General features: G+C 39.6%; 1 long non-coding RNA gene across 1 annotated transcript in view; it reads left to right on the plus strand.

Annotated features, from left to right (window-relative positions):
* LOC120384787 overlaps nucleotides 1–19,723 on the plus strand; it is a 97,943-nt gene that overhangs the window by 3,250 nt on the left and 74,970 nt on the right. The window contains exons 2-3 of the long non-coding RNA XR_005589107.1: nucleotides 528–754; nucleotides 15,450–15,734. This is a non-coding gene — a long non-coding RNA (uncharacterized LOC120384787). The remainder of the gene's footprint in view (nucleotides 1–527; nucleotides 755–15,449; nucleotides 15,735–19,723) is intronic.

Here is a 19,723-nt window from a genome sequence, read left to right on the forward strand (position 1 = left end):
CCATTTCACCATACAGACTGAAAACTTCCTGGATAAAGAATTCTATTTATTTCCCCACCATTATTCTGCCTGGATCAAGTACAAGCCTTTTATATCTGAAGTTGGGTGACACCCTTCAACAGCTTTTATGTGTGATGCCTCCAACTTTTGGGTGCAGTTACCCACCATGAGCCTCGTCATACAAGCTGCAGTTTTAAGCAGGGGACCCCTTTACAATCAAAGGGACTAAATCTTTTCTTACATACAGTCATTTGTGGTCATCAGTTCAGGTTCTGCACTGTGCTTGGCTTTAAGCAGCTAGTATGATTTGCACTGAGAAATTATGGCATTTTCCCACCTTCCCATTTGGTCACATGACAATGGCCTAGGGTGCTCTAGAGGTAACAGGTTTTGTTTCAGACTATTTCCCAACCTAATGGTAAGGTTTCTTGAGTGGGTAAGTCACATTTGAAGAAGATTGATAACTTGGGCTCTATTCCTGCTAGGGAGTTTAAACATCACACATTGTCCTACATTGTGTTTCACAGAATTCTCTCTTGTTGGTCATCTCACCAAAGAGGCCAAGGCCTGAATTGGCATAATGACTGAACTATCATCTCATCCGAGGTCAGAGTTGGGATGCACGCCAGGGAACTTGGACTCCTGCTCCCTGGTCTGTATCTATTCTGTGGCTAACTAGAGGACTTCATTCTCCAGGGATATCCTCTTGGAACCTTTTGGAAGAAGCAATAAACTCTCTTAAACAAAACAAAAAGTAAGTTTCTAAAACATATTGCAGTTCTGAAGCATTGCAATGACTTGTCAAACTGTTTCTTTGGCTCTAAATAACCACGAAGCATAAAATTCAACAGAAATCTAGAGAAGCCATGGCATAGCTTACTTAAGGGCAAAACTCCATGCATACCACACCTTATTGTGATTCAAAAGATCATCTGTTGATTGTTGACCCCTGAAATGTACAAGAACATCATGGTGGGAAATTCCCATTGTTTCCTTTCTTTGGTTTCTCTGGTAGTGAATTACACATGCAGGAGAACACACTGTCTCGCCTGTTAAAGATTTTGTTTTGTCTAAGTGTTCTTTGGGCTTAAAAAGTCTATACGTTTGGAGGATAATTGGCATGGTTAACCTTTCTGGTGAAACGGAGTTGTAAAAAAATGCACGATGGCCAATTTTAAGTTGTATTTTTAAAAACAAAAATACCACAGTGTGATTTCTCGTCCTCCTCCCCCCCGCTCACCAAAAAATGTTGGTTGGCAAAACTTCATTTTAAAACTATTTCAAGTTTTGGGAAAGTAATGAACAATATAGCATCTTAGACTGCACAACCTTAGCTCTTGTGTAACAGGACCCTAAGAATTCTGTGGGATGTAATGCTGCAGCTGGATCCCTCAGATTTTGTAAAACTGCTGACTAGATCAATTTACTCTGGCTGTTTTTGGCTGGCAGATTCCAGCAGTCCCCAAAATATGCCTTTTATACAATGCAGAGCAGTACAATTCATAGTGCACATGACACTTGCCAGCTTCAGCTGAAATAAGCTTTGTCGATAGCTCTGAGTTTCTGCATGATTTTTGAACATTCAAACTTGCCAAGGAACAGATTAAACAGGCATCTTCCATCTTATTTTGTTATTTGAGCTTCCAGTGTCCTTGTCCTAGCAGGAAATCACAGCTGTATTTTTATTTATTTTTTTACATTTTCAAACTGAAATTTAAATCTTAAATCACCTTTTTGCAGTGAAGTATGGACATTTCTATGTAAAAGGTGACTTAATGAAAACATAGATCACTGAAAATAATTCCAATTTAATATACTGTGAGATTAAAAATATTTAAGAGCAACCACATCTGACTGGATTACACACAACACCCTAGATGCACTTTCTGAACAAAAGTGTTTTCACTTAACCTTAAATGTGTCTCCTTTATTTCTCTAACCAATTTTGTGGCAAGTAGGTGTGCTTCACCTCCTAGCCTGTGAGCATGTATCTCTTTACAGTAAGTGCTTGAGTGTGTGCCCAGGGAGGCTAACAGGACCCTCAAGGCAACCTGTGTTGGTGCTTAAAATTCTAGTCCATTAGCTGCTTATGTCTGTATGTGTATTGTAAGGGGGGGAAAATCTGATTGGAGAAACGCCATTTACATATGAGAAATTGTCTGTCTCAGCTTGGACACTGAAAATAATTGTTCGGTCTTGTCTTGTTTAAAGTACTCTCAGGCAGCAGTGGGGTTTCTACCATTTCCCGTGGGAGACTATTACACAACTTAATACAGCTAGCTTTCAGAAAGGGCTTCTAATTATGACAAAACATTTTTTTCGTTGGAATTTACTGATTCTTCAAAATCAGAATGTTCCAAGGGATGTTCCATGATAATTTTGAAGAAATGTCACGGTAGCCCAGGCAGCTTTCAGGAGAACCCGTGCCTGGCTTCCTGCTAGCTTGCCTGCTTGGTGGGCTGCTGGAAGCCTGAGGAGGGCCTGAGAGAGCGCATCAAATGGGCTTCTCTGTTGCCAAGGCTACTAGTAGAGCCGGGTGGAGAATGGGAATTCTGTTTTGCAGAGGATCTCAAAACTTTGGGGTTTTATTCTGAATCCAAATGAAACTAAATTTTGAAATCTCAAAATCCTCAATGAAATGGAGTTACTGTTCTCCATCCAGCCTTGCTCATTCCACTATGTACACTTCTGTTTACCAAACAATACTTTGTCACCACTTTTGGTGTTGGCACCCTTAAAATATTCTTCATCATCAAACACGGATAGCCTATTGAGGACAGCCCTGCCAGCCAGAGAGACCATGGTAGATGGCATTGCACCAGCCATCTTGTAGTGAAGTTCCCAGATCTCGCTCAGTCCTGCAAATGCACGAATCTCTGTGGTGACCCTGCATGCAGTGCCAAGTAGGGTCAGGATGTGCACCTCTTTGCATGTTGATGGAGAATTTGAAAGCATGGTGTGCTGGGGTGTCTTTGTCCATCCTAGCTATATGGCGCATATATATATATATATATATATATATATATATATATATATAAACTAGCACCTGAAGGAAGGCTGGATCTCTGCGAGAATGAAACCTGTTGCGCAAAGCCAAACCACGTCATGCTCAGGATTTGGCACTGACCAGCAAGTCTTCCTGTAATGGTGTCCAGATTTCTTACCCACATAGCAATACAGGTAGTACACAGGCTTGACAGATCGTGAACTTTATCTCAGCACAAAGACAGTTTTGCGTACATAAGCAAGACGTGGACTTCATGCTAGAGGCAGCAAGGCCTATTCGTCAAAGAATGTCTGGTTTGCTGTGACTGTTTGAACTCTCTGCTTGAAGCCTAGGTAGATGAACTCATCAACACTCTCCACACTACTGGACCCCACCTGCACTGTTGGTTCTGGTGGCTCAGCTCTGAGGTTCTGGATCTTGGAATTCAAATAGACTCTTATGTTCTCTTCATTGTCATCATTTAGCCAAACTTAGTTTCTCCCACTCCTCCTTCAAAAATCATCTCTTGAAATGCTTGGTTATTTTTGTTGCTCTTCCCTGAACACTCTCAATTTGGTGAATTTCTTTCTGGTACTGTGGTGCCCAGAATTGAATGCATTATCTTCAGTGAGATGCCCTCAGAACAGGGGAGAGGGGGTTATCTTGGCTTCATGATCTGATGGCTTTGCCTTTTGCCATGAGAAATTGCACTGACACTTAGAAAAAACATCTTAAAGAGCATAGTTGTTTTATTTGCTGTCCAGAGTCACCCACTATTCTCCTCCTTCAGTAATACTGCTTCCACCATTTCTTCTTCTCACTGATTATATGTTTTAGGTTATTTTTCTCCGGGTATGTTGGCTTGCATTTTTCCAAGTTGAATCTCATTGTGGTATTTTCTGGCCATTTTTCTAATCTCTATATTCGTCCATATAATTTCTGCTTCCTGGTGTTTGCAACTCATCAGAACATACTTATGCACATGATTTGGAATTCCACTCTCTATGAACTTTTGTGCCAGTAATACTTTGTCAAAGAAAAGCAAACAAAGAATACAAGCGAAGATGGATTTTTCCCTAATATTCAATTTTAATATTAGCTATATCACATAGGCTACTTCTAGGCATCAGGCCTGGCATGAATGAATTAGAGGAGATGATGCTTTTGTGTCTAAAGTGCATGGCTGGAAGTCAGGACATCTGAGTTCCACTTTCTTTTACATATTTATTTTGTGACCTTGGACAATCACTTAACCTCTCTCTGCCCTTGTTTCCTAGCCTGTAACAGAAGGATATTGTTTCCCTATCTCACAGGAGTGCTGGACATTTTTACATGGAGATATACCTATCTCATAGAATTGGAAGGGACCTTGAAAGGTCATCGAGTCCAGTCCCCTGCCTTCACTAGCAGGACCAAGTACCAATTTTGCCCCAGATCCCTAAATGGGCCCCTCAAGGATTGAACTCACAACCCTGGGTTTAGCAGGCCAATGCTCAAACCACTGAGCTATCCCCCATTTAATTCATTAAAGTTTGTAAAGTGCTTTCAGCTCCTCAGATGGCAGATGCTGTATATTTGTATATTAATACTCATTAAGTCAAGTACAACTTCTATGGCCAGGGCCTAGGATATCTAGATCACCTAAAGCTCTGAGAAAAGGACTGTGGTCAACTTGGCTTCTTGGGCACAAGGGAACTTTCTATCATAAGGGTAAAGGTCACCCGTGCATGAGACAGTTTTCCAGGGGCTGGTCCAAGACTGAGGAGCAAAGGCCCAGCAAAAGCCTCCCCGCCTTCTGCTCCAAGTCCAAGGTGCACTTCTTCAACCTGCCTCTTCTGAAACGAATGTGCAGCAGTGCATACATGAAAACGAGACACAACATGACCCAGCACTCTCCTACTGGGGGAGGATGTGAGCAAGAACAAACCACACGTGTCCAATGTTAGTCACATGCACTAGTGGAGGGTACATCACTTCAGTGATGAGGGAAGTATACGAATCTATATAGGATAGAATTTCTTCAGTTTTTAAATAATAGCTCTGTAGAGGATGGATTGAGAAAGCATCTGGACATTATCTGGTGCACTCTACGCTGACTTGAAGCATTTTCAGGAAGATGCTGGCAAGTGCTTTTCAAATCATACTTAGGACCCCTATCTTTTTCTGACCTATTTTAGAACTGTTGGTAAATATTAGTTATTCAGGTATGTGTAGCTTTTAAATGTTATCATATTCATTGTGTTGTGGCATGTCATTTTCCATTGGCGTCATGTCATAGGCCGGTGTAATATGTCAAAAGTGTTTTATTGCAATGGTTACATCACATAAATGAGACTTGGCAGTTTGCAAATCGAATATTCTGTAACTGCTTTTAACATCTATACTAAATACGCTAACAAGATAGATCGAGGGCTGGATTGCACTGGCTGAAAGTCTGGGTTCAAATTCTGGAGTAGGTCATGAGAGAAAACCGGGTTAGTGGTCACCTCTGCGTGTTCATATAACAAGACCACAAGTAACTTGGAGTAAGGAAGTCTCTCTGTATTAGAAAGGCCGGGACTGGAATTGCAGTGATGTTGCAGGTTTGAACAACGCAGAGCAAGGTGTGGGAAGCATGTACAATAATTGTCCTTGGTTCTTGACTGTGTTGTTGCTTTTTATCTTCAAGAGTACAACATAACAACACAAACCCAGGCCCTATAGGATCTTCCTGACCCCAAATGTAATCTTCCAGTCTGTCAGCATTCCTCCACCCCTCCCATGAGAAAAGCCTGAGAGAACAGGTATATCTTGGAGTGGTTCCTGAGGATCATCACACCAGGGCTTTGGTGAACCAGCAGGGGACGTGAAATAGATTTATAAGCACTTGTTGCTCTTAGTGCCATGCTCTTGGGCCTCTAGGGTTTATGCTTGGAGGGGGCTGTCAACTCGTGTGCCTCGGATTATTCCAAGTATGGCAGTAATGCACAAGGAGTAAAGATGTTGCTCCAGTAATGGGGGCCACTTCAGACTTAAAAGTTTAAAAACAAGAACCTTAATCTTCTCATGGAAATCTGTAGGTACTCAATAAAAAATATAGAGCACAGGTACAATGTGCTGTCTGTTTGAAACACCTGTTTTCTGCTCACTGCTTGATGAGTCAGAACAACGTATGGGAGACCTTGCTAATTGGCACTGATTTGGGAGATATGTCACAGATTAATGGCTCTTATGAATTAGGAAGTAACAAAGCCAAGATGATTCATGATGAAATGAATTCTCACTTATTTTGGCAAATTCAGCTGAGGCTTTAAATTGTGATAAAACTTCATGGAATTCTAATAATTGTACTGTTTGACAGTTGTAGAAGGAAGTAAACTTGGGTGATATGAGACTCGTGCTGAGAAGAAGGGAGAAACCACCATCTTTTGTGGGAGAGGTACATGGTGCCTCTTATTATATTTCAGGGAAGTTGTAAGTAAAACAAAGTCAAGAAATTTTAAAAGCCTTCTTAAAAAATAAAATCAGGTGGGTTTTTTTTTTTTTTTTTTTTTAAACCATTAGGAGCTGCTATTGTGATTGTGTGTTATGTGCATGGCACTTATCTAAAACAACAACAAAAAACTGGAGTCACTGCCCTGAAAATCTTGTAGTCTAAGGGTTCTGGCTGTAAAGTGTTTTCAGGATTCAGACATGAACAGGTGCAGACAATAATACAGAGAGGGTTTATGATGTGGGAAGGATAAAGTCAAAGGTGGTGTGATCATATGGTCACTTGGAGAGAAGTTTGCACTCCTATATAATTTATTTCCAATTTGCAGTATCACCTGGCTGAAAAAGTCATTTATATTGGGGATGGTTCCACAGCCTTTTTTAAACTTTTGTCTTTGGCTCCTTCTGTAAATCAGTTCCATGGATGTGACATGTCACAACAGTGTTACCATTTTGATGTGAAATCCAAGATATTCATGCTGTGAAGGAGCAGAGAGCCACTGACACTACCTTGTTTGCTTGTTATCTTAAGAGGAAAAAGTGTTTCAGTCATCAGATGCTAGCATAAGGAAGGCTGTTTGCTGGCCAGAATCTAAGTAGCTAAATAACCATAGTGGTTCTTCACCTCTGGAAGGCTTTGGTATATAACTGCAGATATTAAAGGACTTCTGAGCTTTTTTTATAATTAAATGTCTGCCTTTTCACAAATATATTTGTAGATTATCAGATTTGCAATTTACAAGGCTGTATGTGACACTTGCACGTCATGCCGTAGTAATCCAAAACTACCATTTACTTTGTTGAATATGTAACGTATGCACAAAAGAGACTTAAATGGGGAAATCACTCCAAGGAGGAATTTTTGAGACCATGTAGAACAAGGTGAATCAATAAGTAAATTGTATGTAAAAAGAACGAGGAGTGGCACCTTAGAGACTAACAAATTTATTTGAGCATAAGCTTTCGTGGGCTAAAACCCACTTCATCAGATGCATGCAGTGGAAAATACAGTAGAAAGATATATATACAACGGGAACATGAAAAAATGGGTGTTGCCATACCAACTCTGAGATGAATCAGTTAAGGTGGGCTATTATCAGCAGGAGAAAAAAAATGTTTGTAGTGATAATCAGGATGGCCCATTTCAAACAGTTGACAAAAAGGTGTGAGTAACAGTAAGGGAAAATTAGCATGGAGAAATAGTTTTTACTTTGTGTAATGACCCATCCACTCCCAGACTTTACTCAAGCCTAATTTAATGGTGTCCAGTTTGCAAATTAATTCCAGTTCTGCAGTTTCTCGTTGTAGTCTATTTTTGAAGTTGTTTTGTTGGAGAATTGAGACTTTTAGGTCTGTTATTGAGTGACCAGGGAGGTTGAAGTGTTCTCTGACTGGTTTTTGAATGTTATAATTCTTGACATCTGATTTGTGTCCATTTATTCTTTCGCATAGAGACTGTCTGGTTTGGCCAGATGTCAACTCGTGCATGTACGAACACAGTTTTAAAACAAAAAATATTTAAAAACAAGTTCTTCTCATTCAAGGCTTCTTCCATAGCTCTAGGCCTCCTTGACATGTAGGAGCTACAAAACCAAACCACCCAAAGCAGGATCTCTTCTCCTTTTGCCCCTCCCTACTACACATAATGTCATCACCAGTCATGTGACTCAGACAGCTGACGAGGCTGCCCTTGCTCATTGGACAGAAATCCGATCTGCACTTGGCTACCAGCACCCATTCCAACACATGGACTTTGCAACCTGACTGGAAGAACAGCAAGTTTGAGGCTGTTTGGACCTTGATGGGGTAGAGCATTCCCTGAGGTGGAGTACTGTGCCGGCTGCCCTGCCCCCTTCTTTAAATATTCTGCACTCAGCTGTATTTCCTTCCAACTCTGCCTATGGGCTAAGAGACTAACCAGTACACAGTTACTGGTGGGATCCTAGCACACTTTCTAATAAGGGTGTTAAGATTTTGGCTCAGCCGCCAACCTTGTTGGAGGAGAGATGGGGCACTTGAGGTTGACACTGTGCTACTCTGGGACATTTTTCTAGGGTAGGCTGACTGGCTCCCTGAGGCCTGGTCTACACTGGCGGGGGGTCGAACTAAGGTACGCGACTTCAGCTACGCGAATAGCGTAGCTGAAGTCGAACTACCTTAGTTTGAACTGCCTACCTGTCCAGACGCCGCGGGATCGAAGTCTGCGGCTCCCCCGTCGACTCCGCCACCACCGTTTGTGGTGGCGGAGTTCCGGAGTCGACGGGAGCGCGTTCAGAGTTTGAACTATCGCGTCTAGGTTAGACGCGATAGTTCAAACTCCGAGAAGTCGAACTCTACGCGTCAACCCGGTGGGTAAGTATAGACCTACCCTGAGTCTCTGGCTATGTCTACCCTATAAGCACTGCAATAGCATAGCTGGTGAGCTGCAGCTATGCTGGTGTAGTGTAGACCCTTGCTATGGTGATGGAAGGAGCCATAGTTATCTCTTGAAAGCTGGTAACTAGGTTGACCTAAGCCCTGGCATAGCAACTGCTAGGTCGACAGAAGAGTTCTTCCATTGAGCTAGCTACCACTTTTTGAGGCCGTGGATTCACTGCAGCAACAGAAAACCACCTGTTGCTGTAGCAACTATCTATACTACAGTGGCGTTGCTGTAGTGCTTGCCACTAGTGTAGACATAGCCTATCTCAGTGCTTAGGTCAGCTTAACTATATCTCTCAGGATTGTGAATTTCTCCCATCCCACAGCTACATCAACCTATGTTTTAGGTGTAGACCAGGCCTCAGATCATTTTTAATGGAAACAAGAAATTGTCACTGTGAAAAGCCATGCAGGACCTGGTTGCAAGGTGACTGTCAGTTCCCAACCCAGGGTTTTTTTAATTATTTATTATTAATGGTAAATTCTTGCAGAATTTATGAGACCAGCCAGAGGATTGTTTTTTTGTTTTGTTTGTTTTGTTTTTTTGGAGTCCTATAACACAGTAGAAGCAGCAAAGAGTCCTGTGGCACTTTATAGACTAACAGACGTTTTGGAGCATGAGCTTTCGTGGGTGAATACCCACTCCGTTGAAGTGGGTATTCACCCACGAAAGCTCATGCTCCAAAACATCTGTTAGTCTATAAGGTGCCACAGGACTCTTTGCTGCTTTTACAGATCCAGACTAACACGGCTACCCCTCTGATACATAACACAGTAGGTTTCCATCATGTAGCTAGGGTCTTAGATCCCCTCCCCAGCATAGAAACTGTCTGCAGAACCATTTTCAAACATTTCAGGGTTGACATGGTTTAGACTATGTTATGTGGCCAATGTGAATGGGGAAAGATCTAAAGCCTGTTGAAAACAGTGGAAGGGTTTCCACTGACTTCAGTGGTATGTGATCAGGCCCTACACGTTTTACAACCTGTTTAAACAGTTTAAAGTTTTTTTAAAACACAGACCTCCAGCAGTCTGGGTTAGTCAGAGACAAAGAGGAGATGGTAGAATGTGTTTTGGCCTGGGGGGAGATAATGGAAAAGGAGCATGAATGTTTGACTTCAGCTTGTATGCTAAGTTCCATTTTCAATAATTGAGATATTTGAAAGCTTAGAGTGGATACAGTAAGAGGCAAGGGCTGCTAATATTAGTGCCTTTTATATTGTCAATTTAACAGCTGTAAAACAATTAGGGGGAATTATGTTAATATATGGCTTTGTTCACACATCACTTGCATAATGCTTTTTTAGAAAATGTGCCCTTCCTACTGTGATTTTGAGGGCATATAAGCAGTGAGGAGACTCAGAGTGTTAATGAGTATGGCCAGTGTTGTCCATTAAACAGGGTTTGGAAATAGATCATCTGAAATTTTAACAAATCAGTTTCCCATGCTTTGTCTATTGAATTGTTTTAATATTGTTTCTTTTTTTAACAAACACACTGATTTTTGGAGAGTTAACCAAAAATATTCCTTGGGAAATGATGGCTGAATCATTCAGAGTGTTGCAGTTGTGCTTTTCTGTGAAGCGGTTGAAAATATTTGCCAGCTGGATCTGTGCAGGCAGATCCCCTGTTCCCATGTGAAGTCTGGTTGTGGGGCCTATTCTGTGTTAGAGACCTTAGTGGCTGCATCCTTCCATTAATGGAAAATACATTTATGCCCATGCACAAATTTACTCTGGGTCATGTTTCTCTGACCATTAATCAATGCAAGTTACCCCAGTTCCAAGTTAGATAAAATCTCCATTGGCTTTGGCTCCACTGGGTGGCCAGTGTCGATGCACATCCCACTGCTGGGGTAACACAATTTGTGTTTGATTAATACTATTCCTGCTGTTGTCCCATAGTGCATTGCAGAAGTGGTCTGTCTGAACACCCACTGCCCAGGTTTAACTTTTTGAGCGTCATTGACACTTTAATTTCCAGTGAAAGAGCCTGATCTCGCAAAGTGCTGAGCACCTGAAGTCCCATCCGAGTCACAGGAAGGCTTTAGCCCTTAAAGGATCAGCCCTACAACAATTAGCACTTTATATCAGAAATAATTTTGTATTCCAAACACAGAGTGATTGTTTCATTTTATCAAATTAAAGTGAAATAAATATAATCATAAATCCCATTTTCCTCCTAATACTAAAAGAATTAGTAGGTCTGAAAATATTTAATGCTGAACCAAAAAATGATCATGTACAGTTGATCCTCTAAGAAAGAAGCTCCCAAAATCCCATTTACCTTAAGAGCTGTCACTCTGCACTTTTAGTTGTCATGGCAGTGTATGCTTTTTCATGAATTACCAGTGCTGTTTGTTTTTTCTTTTATCAGTCATCAGCCCATCAGCTGGGCCATTCATAATGATTTTTGGCAGCTCATCAGGGGAGTTCAAAGCTATTGAATAGTGCCCTATCAACTCTCACACCTCATTGTGTGAAACTGTTTACCATGTTGCCTTTTTCTGTAAATATTACAAGCAGTGCACTAAAAGGATAGATGCATGAAAAAGAAATGGCTTAACCTTGTAGCAGTTAGCTGAGATGGCAGTCTGTGTTGACTGATAATTCACAAGTCCTTGGGTTTCCGTTACTTTGCTAAATAACATGTAGACATTCTGCTTTGAAGTCTTGTATATGATAGTTAATTAAACAACATTTAATTTGGCTTAACATTTGTGTCAGTTTTGTGAAAGTGAGACTCTATAATTAGGGAATACAGATCAGGTTTCTGTCAGACTTATAACCTCTCACTCTAATTTAATGCCTACTTCCACAGTGCAATGTCACACTTGGTGTGCAGAATTTTTTCCCACTGTCTTTTACGCTTGACTAGTAACAAAGTTGCCCATATTACACAACTGACAGCAAATGGAATCATTCACATAGATGTAAGGGTGTATGATTTGCCAGTATTTAACGGGAAATTCACCCATCAAAACAGATTACATTTTTGGAATCAGTGTAAATAATATGATCCTGTGTTTTTACGCAAACATGGAATTTAGTTAGCACTATTCTATATTTCTAAGGGACCCACTGCAATTTGTATGGTGCTTTCTAATAGATGTTTATATGGAAACATGGCACAGAATGAATGGCTTGTAATTAGAGGGCACTTTTCTGTATATTTGAGTCAGTTTCAAATACTGATTTCCTTTCAGTCGAAAAATATAGTTGAGATGATAATGCTGTTTACTGGAGGTTGATGCATAAGGCATCAAACACATTTATAGAATCGTGTTTTATACTATTTATATTAATTTTTTTCCACTCTAGACGTATTAACCACATCTCCCAAATATCAAGGGAAATTGATTTATCATACTGTTCATTAAAGTCACCCTTGCAGTGTTTTAAAAAAGCTTGTGTCAAATCCAGCAATATAGTCATTCGTGTTTTATTTGTCTTAACAAATTTTCTGAGGATAGACCACACGTTCCTTTAAAAGGAAATAGTACAATACCATACAGTTTTAATCTAGGGTGACCAGACAGCAAATATGAAAAATCGGCACAGGGTGGGGGGTAATATGAGCGTATATAAGAAAAAGACCCAAAATCAGGACTGTCCCTATAAAATCGCGATATCCGGTCACCCTATTTTAATCCTCCTTTTCCTCTCTCCTACCACAAAAGAAGATATCAGGGTTATGCTCATTGTGTGGGTAGGTCAGTTATCTCACACAGTCTGGGTGTTGCAACTAGCTTGGTTTCACTAGTTAGAATTGAGGATATGCAGTTTGTCTCCAATGAATGGCAACCTCACAATTACTACTCTTTTATCAAGCTTATATTGGTTACATTCCATGAATTAAAGGCTACTAAAATACTGAACTAGCTGGTACATTTTTCCACCGTGAATTAGGATGTTCTGAGACTCACAAATGGATCTTGCATGGGGAGAATATATTAAAGCTAAGCAAAAGGCCCCACTAACCAGGCTATGGCAATCACTCAGCCGAGAGAAGTTTTAACTGAGTGGCTTAACGTTTTTTTTTTCTCTTCTGTGATATCATTTTGAGACTTCCTGCTTCGTAGTTGATAAATGTGAATGACACATCACAAAAGGATGATCTAGTACACAGAGGACTGGACTGGGAGTCAGGAGAATTCTATTCTTGGCCTCTGCCACTGGCCTGAGTGACTGTAACCATGTCACTTCACCTCTCTGTGCCTCCATTTCCCTACCTGTAAAATGGGGACAATAATTACTTTTCCCTTTAAGACCTAAAGATAAAACCCCTCAATAAAAGTGAAGGATTTATTTTTATTTTGTCTGTGCAGGAAGTATTCAGATTCAGATTTTATTTATTAAAAACTAAAAGTATTCCCATGGCACTTGATGTTAAAGAATAATGCCTTTAGGGATATCTACAGTGGACCGGGAAGTACCAAGAAGATAAAACAGATCAGGAAAATAATTTAAAAAGGGATAGTTTAAAACTTATTCTGCACTGAAATGGTCCCTTGAGCCTGGCTAAGTGGTGGCACTGAGTAGAGAGAAAGGTGCTTAACTGGCCTTGTTTCTGCTTTGATGCTCCAGAAGGGCTCCTTGAGACAAGTTTTCTTAAACATGTTCACATACAGATTTTAACTTGCTGCCACACACTGAATAGACTATATATAGCCCGGGGACCAGAACTCATGACTTCCATCTCCAAAAACAGCCATCTCGTACTTGAGTTTAAGGACAATCTCTCTCTGTTAGCTCGTGAGCAGTAGTACAAAGGCTACTAGAAGATGAGGCAATTTCAGATAATCTCTTGACTATGCCTGATGTATTTCATTCCGTATGAGGAAATCGTGGCATGCAACATGTAGTGAGTGCATTATATAAGCTAGTTAAGGCAGAGCTTGTTCTCTGGTATCTGTTGTATGGCTCAAGAGTTCCATCTGACTGTCAGAAGCCAATCTACAGCTGTGATTGTATAAGTATGCAGTTAGTTGACTTTAGTGGTGTCTTTCTGAGCATCTGTTGATCAATACACAATAGGCAGGTGCAGCACCCTGATGAAATACTGTGCAGATGTAATATCTTGAATATACCTAGGTTGATACCATTCTTGGGAGTCCCTGTTAGTAACTATGTGGCCATTGTCAAGGGGTGGAAGGGGAGAGAAAGTAACAATTATCCAGTACATAGGTTTTAAACAGAATTGGAAATGACTTCTGTAGTTGACATTGGGGCAGATTCTCAGCTGGTATAAATTGGCAAATCATCAGAGTAGCTAGGGTCTGGCACATGTCTCGAGATAAGACTCTCATAACAGTGTGTGCTGTGGTTTCTGGAACTGACTCTGCTGTTTCCCAAAGATTGAGCTGTTTCATGAATATAGCCATACACTTGTGTGTGACGCAGTCAGCACATGATCACCTGAATGGCTTTAACTGGTGTACATAATAAAAGTTCATTGCATAACTTCATTAAAAGTGAAGTTCTAGGATTGTGTATGGTCCCCTCTTCCTTTTCTCAAAGCTCTTGAAACCCTGCTTTGTGTGGAAATCAACATTATGTCATTTTAGTCACAGAACATTTCCCTTTTGTTATAATTATGTCCTGTGTCATCTGGATATTCATACTCTGCCAGTTTTTAAAAATAATGTCAAGTTATTTTTTTAAAAGGCCAGAAGTAGAAACAATTAGCAAGTAGTGACTCAAATGAAATAATTTCTCTTTCTAATTAAAGGGCCAGATTACAATCTTTGATGCACAGAATGCATTACTGTGTAACTTGAAACAATGAATGTTGTGCTTGCACCCACATGTATTGCAATAGATTTTTTTTTCAAGGTATGTGGTGGGGAGGGGTGCTGTGCATTTTAAATTAGAAACTACTCAAAGTGGGAACCTAAAGACTCTCAGGACAGAGCAAATTAAAATATATGAGGGAGGAGGGAGAACAGTGCTCCAGTGAATGAATATATATAAAGCATTCAGAAATTTTTTTTTGTGGAAGTATAAAATTCTGTATATAAACACAATGCTAATAAGATGAGTATCAGAGTAGTATCAATATTCTATAACATTCCTTGCTAGACAGACAAGATAATTAATTTACTGGGTCAAATATCAGACAGATCCATTGAGTTCAGTATCCTGTCATTAATGGGGACCAGTACCAGATGTTTTTGAGGAAGGTACATAAAACCCTTCAGTAGGCAGCTAGGGGATAATTTTCTGATCGTCATGGTATTAATGACAGTATGTTTAAAATTATGATAGTTATCCTTGATGAGGCTGATCAAGTATATCCAAAATTATTATAATAGGATGTATACTGATTTTTTTTGTAAAGGGTTTCTATGTATTGTTAAATAGGTCATGAAAATGGATGAATGTTGGTGTAGTAACTTTGCTTTGCAACATCTTTTCCCTGAGAAAAGATACACACACTTTGAAATTTCATAAACTTAGGCATCATGCTTTCTTAGGATTCTTTATGTATAAAATATTGTTCATGGCAAGCTAAAGGGAATCAGTGTCCTATTGAAAGACCCATTCTGTCTTATCTTTTCTTTGTTCAACAGGGAACAAAGTTTGTCATCCTAAGACACCAGACCTTTAACGAGGCTCAGGTAACCTCTGACAGTGCTTATGGTGCTAACAAAGAGTCCCTGTCAGCCTTTGTAGAAGACTTTGAGACTTCAATCAGCATTGACTTTCCAGAAGATGAGGAGTATGTTGGTGAAGTGCTAGACTGTGGTTCTTCGGATATATCAGTTCATGGAAGAACAGAAGAAGCTCAGCTTGCAGATGAAAAAGATGACAGAAATAGCAGTATCCCAGAAGTTGTGATCACACAGGCAGATGAGGTGGGTGATAGACAATACCTGATATAAAATTCCTTTTTATCTTATCTGATTTGTATTCTTAGCTGTGATCAGGAATACAGCATGTTGTTTCTAATTAATTCTTTAATTTTCTTTTATTTATGTTTTGCATTTAAGAAAATTCTATTTCATGTTGGAAACTTCCTCCATCTAAAACCCAAAATGCATTGAAGGCTACTTTCTTTAATCAGTGGCATTTTTAATCTTATTATATGGTCCTCAGAAATGAATTTCTTTGTATTGTAGCGTACATATTTAAATAAATTAGTGTTATCCATGGTTATTTTGCCAACCATAATTTATATGCTTTTTAATTTTATCGCAAAATAAAATCTCGTTTCTAATATTCTGCACCATTTTTAGCATCATCGCAAATTACCTTGGAAAGAACTACAACACAGCCAATGAAATATCTCTCATGCATTTTTAAAAACTAAAATGCATGTCAAATATTCAGCCTGATTAACTAATGAATCTTGCCAGCCTCTTGTATTGTGACACTTTTAGTCAATGTTTCAAAATTCATAGTTATATCAAAATTTGCAAAGTAAAATATTTAGTACAATATATCCATTTAGTACTTTGAAAAGTTCTAAAATATTGTTTTTTTTTCCTATTGGCGATATATTGTAAAAAAATGCAGGTACAGTCCTTTAATTTATATTTTTTTCACATACTTTAATTCAAACATAAAATCCATAGGAAGTAATGGCTGTTGGCAAAATGTATGTCAAGATTTTTTTAAAGTAATATTTAAAGCCTTTATCTTGCAAAACACTTATTGCTAATTGCACGTTTTGGCACTGCAAGTTGTCCCATTTGGGCCCTAAAACAGTGTCCAGATGAATCCCAGACTATTGACTTCCCCAAGCTTTAAATATGATCAAAATTCTCTACTTTGAATGAATAGGGAAATTATCCAACTGGAGCAAAGTACTGTAATCTTATAGTACTTTTGTTGTCCTTCGTGGGTTGAAGATTAAGTATTGGTATTGTTAGATTTACCAGCAGCCTTCAATACTGTTGAACGTGACGACGTGCTGACTTTCCTGGAGATGACCATAGAGTGGATGAGATTGCTTGTGATAGACTCAGTTCCTTTTTTTGATGGGAGTTCTCAAAGGATAGCATGGGACAATTGCTCGGCCTCCCTGAGTGTCTTCCATGTGAAGTTATGCGGTGCCTGTATGTTTCCTTTTGTTTAACATGTATATGGGGCAACTGGGGAGTTAGTGACAATACCCAGTATACTAACAGCATCCATTCTAGATGTACATATCATCTGACCTAGACAGAGATGTCAGTTGCCTTTCCCAGTGACTGGTTGAGATTGAGGAGTGGATGAAGGATAGGGGCTGAGACACAATCAGGGTAAGAAGGGGTTAGTGATGGCTGGAAGATACAGTGAGGATAATATCCGGCTTCACTGGGTCTAGGGACGTGGTTAGATCTGCAGCAGCTGTTAGAAGATCAGGTAAACCAAACAGCCAGTATGGCTTCCCTCCCCCCCCCCACATTTATGTGTGTGTCTTTAGTGTTTGTATCATCATCCATTAAGTAAAAAAAACAAAACTTGAAAAGCAGAGTTTGTGTCCACAGACTTAGTGTCCTCTGGCACCTGGTTCTCCTTTGGAGGGGCCTCCCCCAGATAGCCCAACTGGTCTTCAGTCTAGGGGTTCTCTTGGATTCCTGTGTTGCTGCTGGGTGCCTACATAGCGACAACTACAGATAATGTTTTTGATCTATGATTAGCCTGAAGCCTGTGGATTTGGCCACTTTTCCATTCCTTCATGACCTCCAAGGTGGGTTACTGCAATTTAGTGCACATAAGGATGTTGTTTTTTAAATTTATTTATTTTAATCAGCTAGTCCAGAATGCATCTGCCATGTCAAGGGATGTGAACGTGTGTGGGGGGGGAGGGGGGAGAGCCAGGGGTGGAAGTGACGAATACGTCACTTCAGGGATCACCCATGCCAACCTGCAGGGCCCCCCAAAGCATGGGGCCTGGAGCGGTCTTGCACGCCTAAGCACCCTGAAGCCTGCCTGGGTGATTTAAAAGGGCTGGGGGCCCACAGGCCCTTTTAAATCACCTGGGTCCTTGGGCAATTGCCCCCTTTGTCCTCCCCATCAGCAGACCTGCGGGTAGAGAACAACAAAAAGAGAGAGGAGGTGGAAATAAATAAGGACTAGATGATGGGGTTATCAAGAGATTAAAAAAATTAATCACACAATTAATTGTGCTGTTGAACAATAATAGAATACCATTTGTTTAAATGTTTGGATGTTTTCTATATTTTCAAACATATTGATTTCAATTACAACACAGAATACAAAGTGTACAGTGCTCACTTCATATTTCTTTTTGAAATATGCACTGTAAAAAACAAAAGAAATAGTATTTTTCAATTTACCTAATATAAATACTGTAGTGCAATCTCTTTATCATGAAAGTTGAACTTACAAATGTAGAATTATGTAAAACAAAACAAAACAAAAAAAACTGCATTCAAAACCAAACAAAGTAAAAATTTGAGGCCTACAAGTCCACCCAGTCCTACTTCTTGCTCAAACAAGTTTTTTTACATTTTTAGGAGCTAATGCTGCCTGCTTCTTGTTTACAATGTCACCTGAGAGTGAGAACAGGCATTTGAATGGCATTGTTGTAGTCGGCATTGCAAGATATTTATGTGCCAGATGTGCTAAAGGTTGATATGTCCCTTGATGCTTTAACCACCATTGCAGAGGACATGAATCCATGCTGATGACGGATTCTGCTCAATAATGATCCAAAGCAGTGCAGACCGACATGTTCTTTTTCATCATCTGAGCCGGATGCCACCAATAGAAGGTTAATTTTATTTTTTAGTGGTTTGGGTTCTGTAATTTCCGCATCAGAGTGTTGCTCTTTTAAGATTTCTGAAAGCACACTCCACACCTCATTCTTCTCAGATTTTGGAAGGCACTTTAGATTCTTAAACCTTGGTTTGAATGCTGTAGCTATCTTTTTAGAAATCTGGTATTGGAACCTTCTTTGTGTTTTGTCAAATCTGCAGTAAAAGTGTTCTTAAATCAAAGAACATGTGCTGGGTCATCATCCGAGACTACTATAACATGAAATATATGGCAGAATGAGGGTAAAACCATGGAGCAGGAGACATACAATTCTCCTCCAAGGAGTTCAGTCACAAATTTAATAATTTTTTAAACAAGCATCATCATCATGGAAGCATGTCCTCTGGAATAGTGGCTGAAGCATGAAAGGGCATACAAATACCTTGCAGTCCCGGCTACAAAAGTGCCATGCGAACGCCTGTTCTCACTTTCAGGTGACATTGTAAATAAGAAGCAGGCAGCATTAGCTCCCGTAAATGTAAACAAACTTGTTTCTCTTAGCAATTGGCTGAACAAGAAGTAGGACTGAGTGGAATTGTAGGCTCTAAAGTTTATTTTTTAGGCTGTTTTGTCATTGAGAGCTGTTGTATAACAAAAAAAATCTACATTTGTAATTTGCACTTTCCCAATAAAGAGATTGCACTACAGTACTTGTACGAGCTGAATTGAAAAATACAATTTCTTTTGTCACTTTTACAGTGAAAATATTTGTAATCAAAAGTAATATAAAGTGAGCACTGTACGCTTTGTATTCTGTGTGGTAGTTGAAATCAAGATATTTGAAAATGTAGAAAAACATCCAAGAATATTTAATACATTTCAATTGGTATTCTATTGTTCAACAGTGTGATTAAAACTGCGATGCATCGTGATTAATTTTTTTGAGTTAATCACGTGAGTTAACTGATTAATCGACAGCCCTACTAAATAAATCCATCCCCCAACAGCCCTAGACAGCTTTTGGGGGAAATTAGATATGCATATTGTTTTTGTTTTTTTTTAATTGTATCTTCAGAAGTACTCAGGTGTTATGGTGGTGGGCACTCTTATAAGAACCGGGACAGACAGATATAAGTCA

Source organism: Mauremys reevesii, linkage group 16 (genome assembly GCF_016161935.1).
Source record: "Mauremys reevesii isolate NIE-2019 linkage group 16, ASM1616193v1, whole genome shotgun sequence".
Classification (NCBI taxonomy): domain Eukaryota; kingdom Metazoa; phylum Chordata; order Testudines; family Geoemydidae; genus Mauremys; species Mauremys reevesii.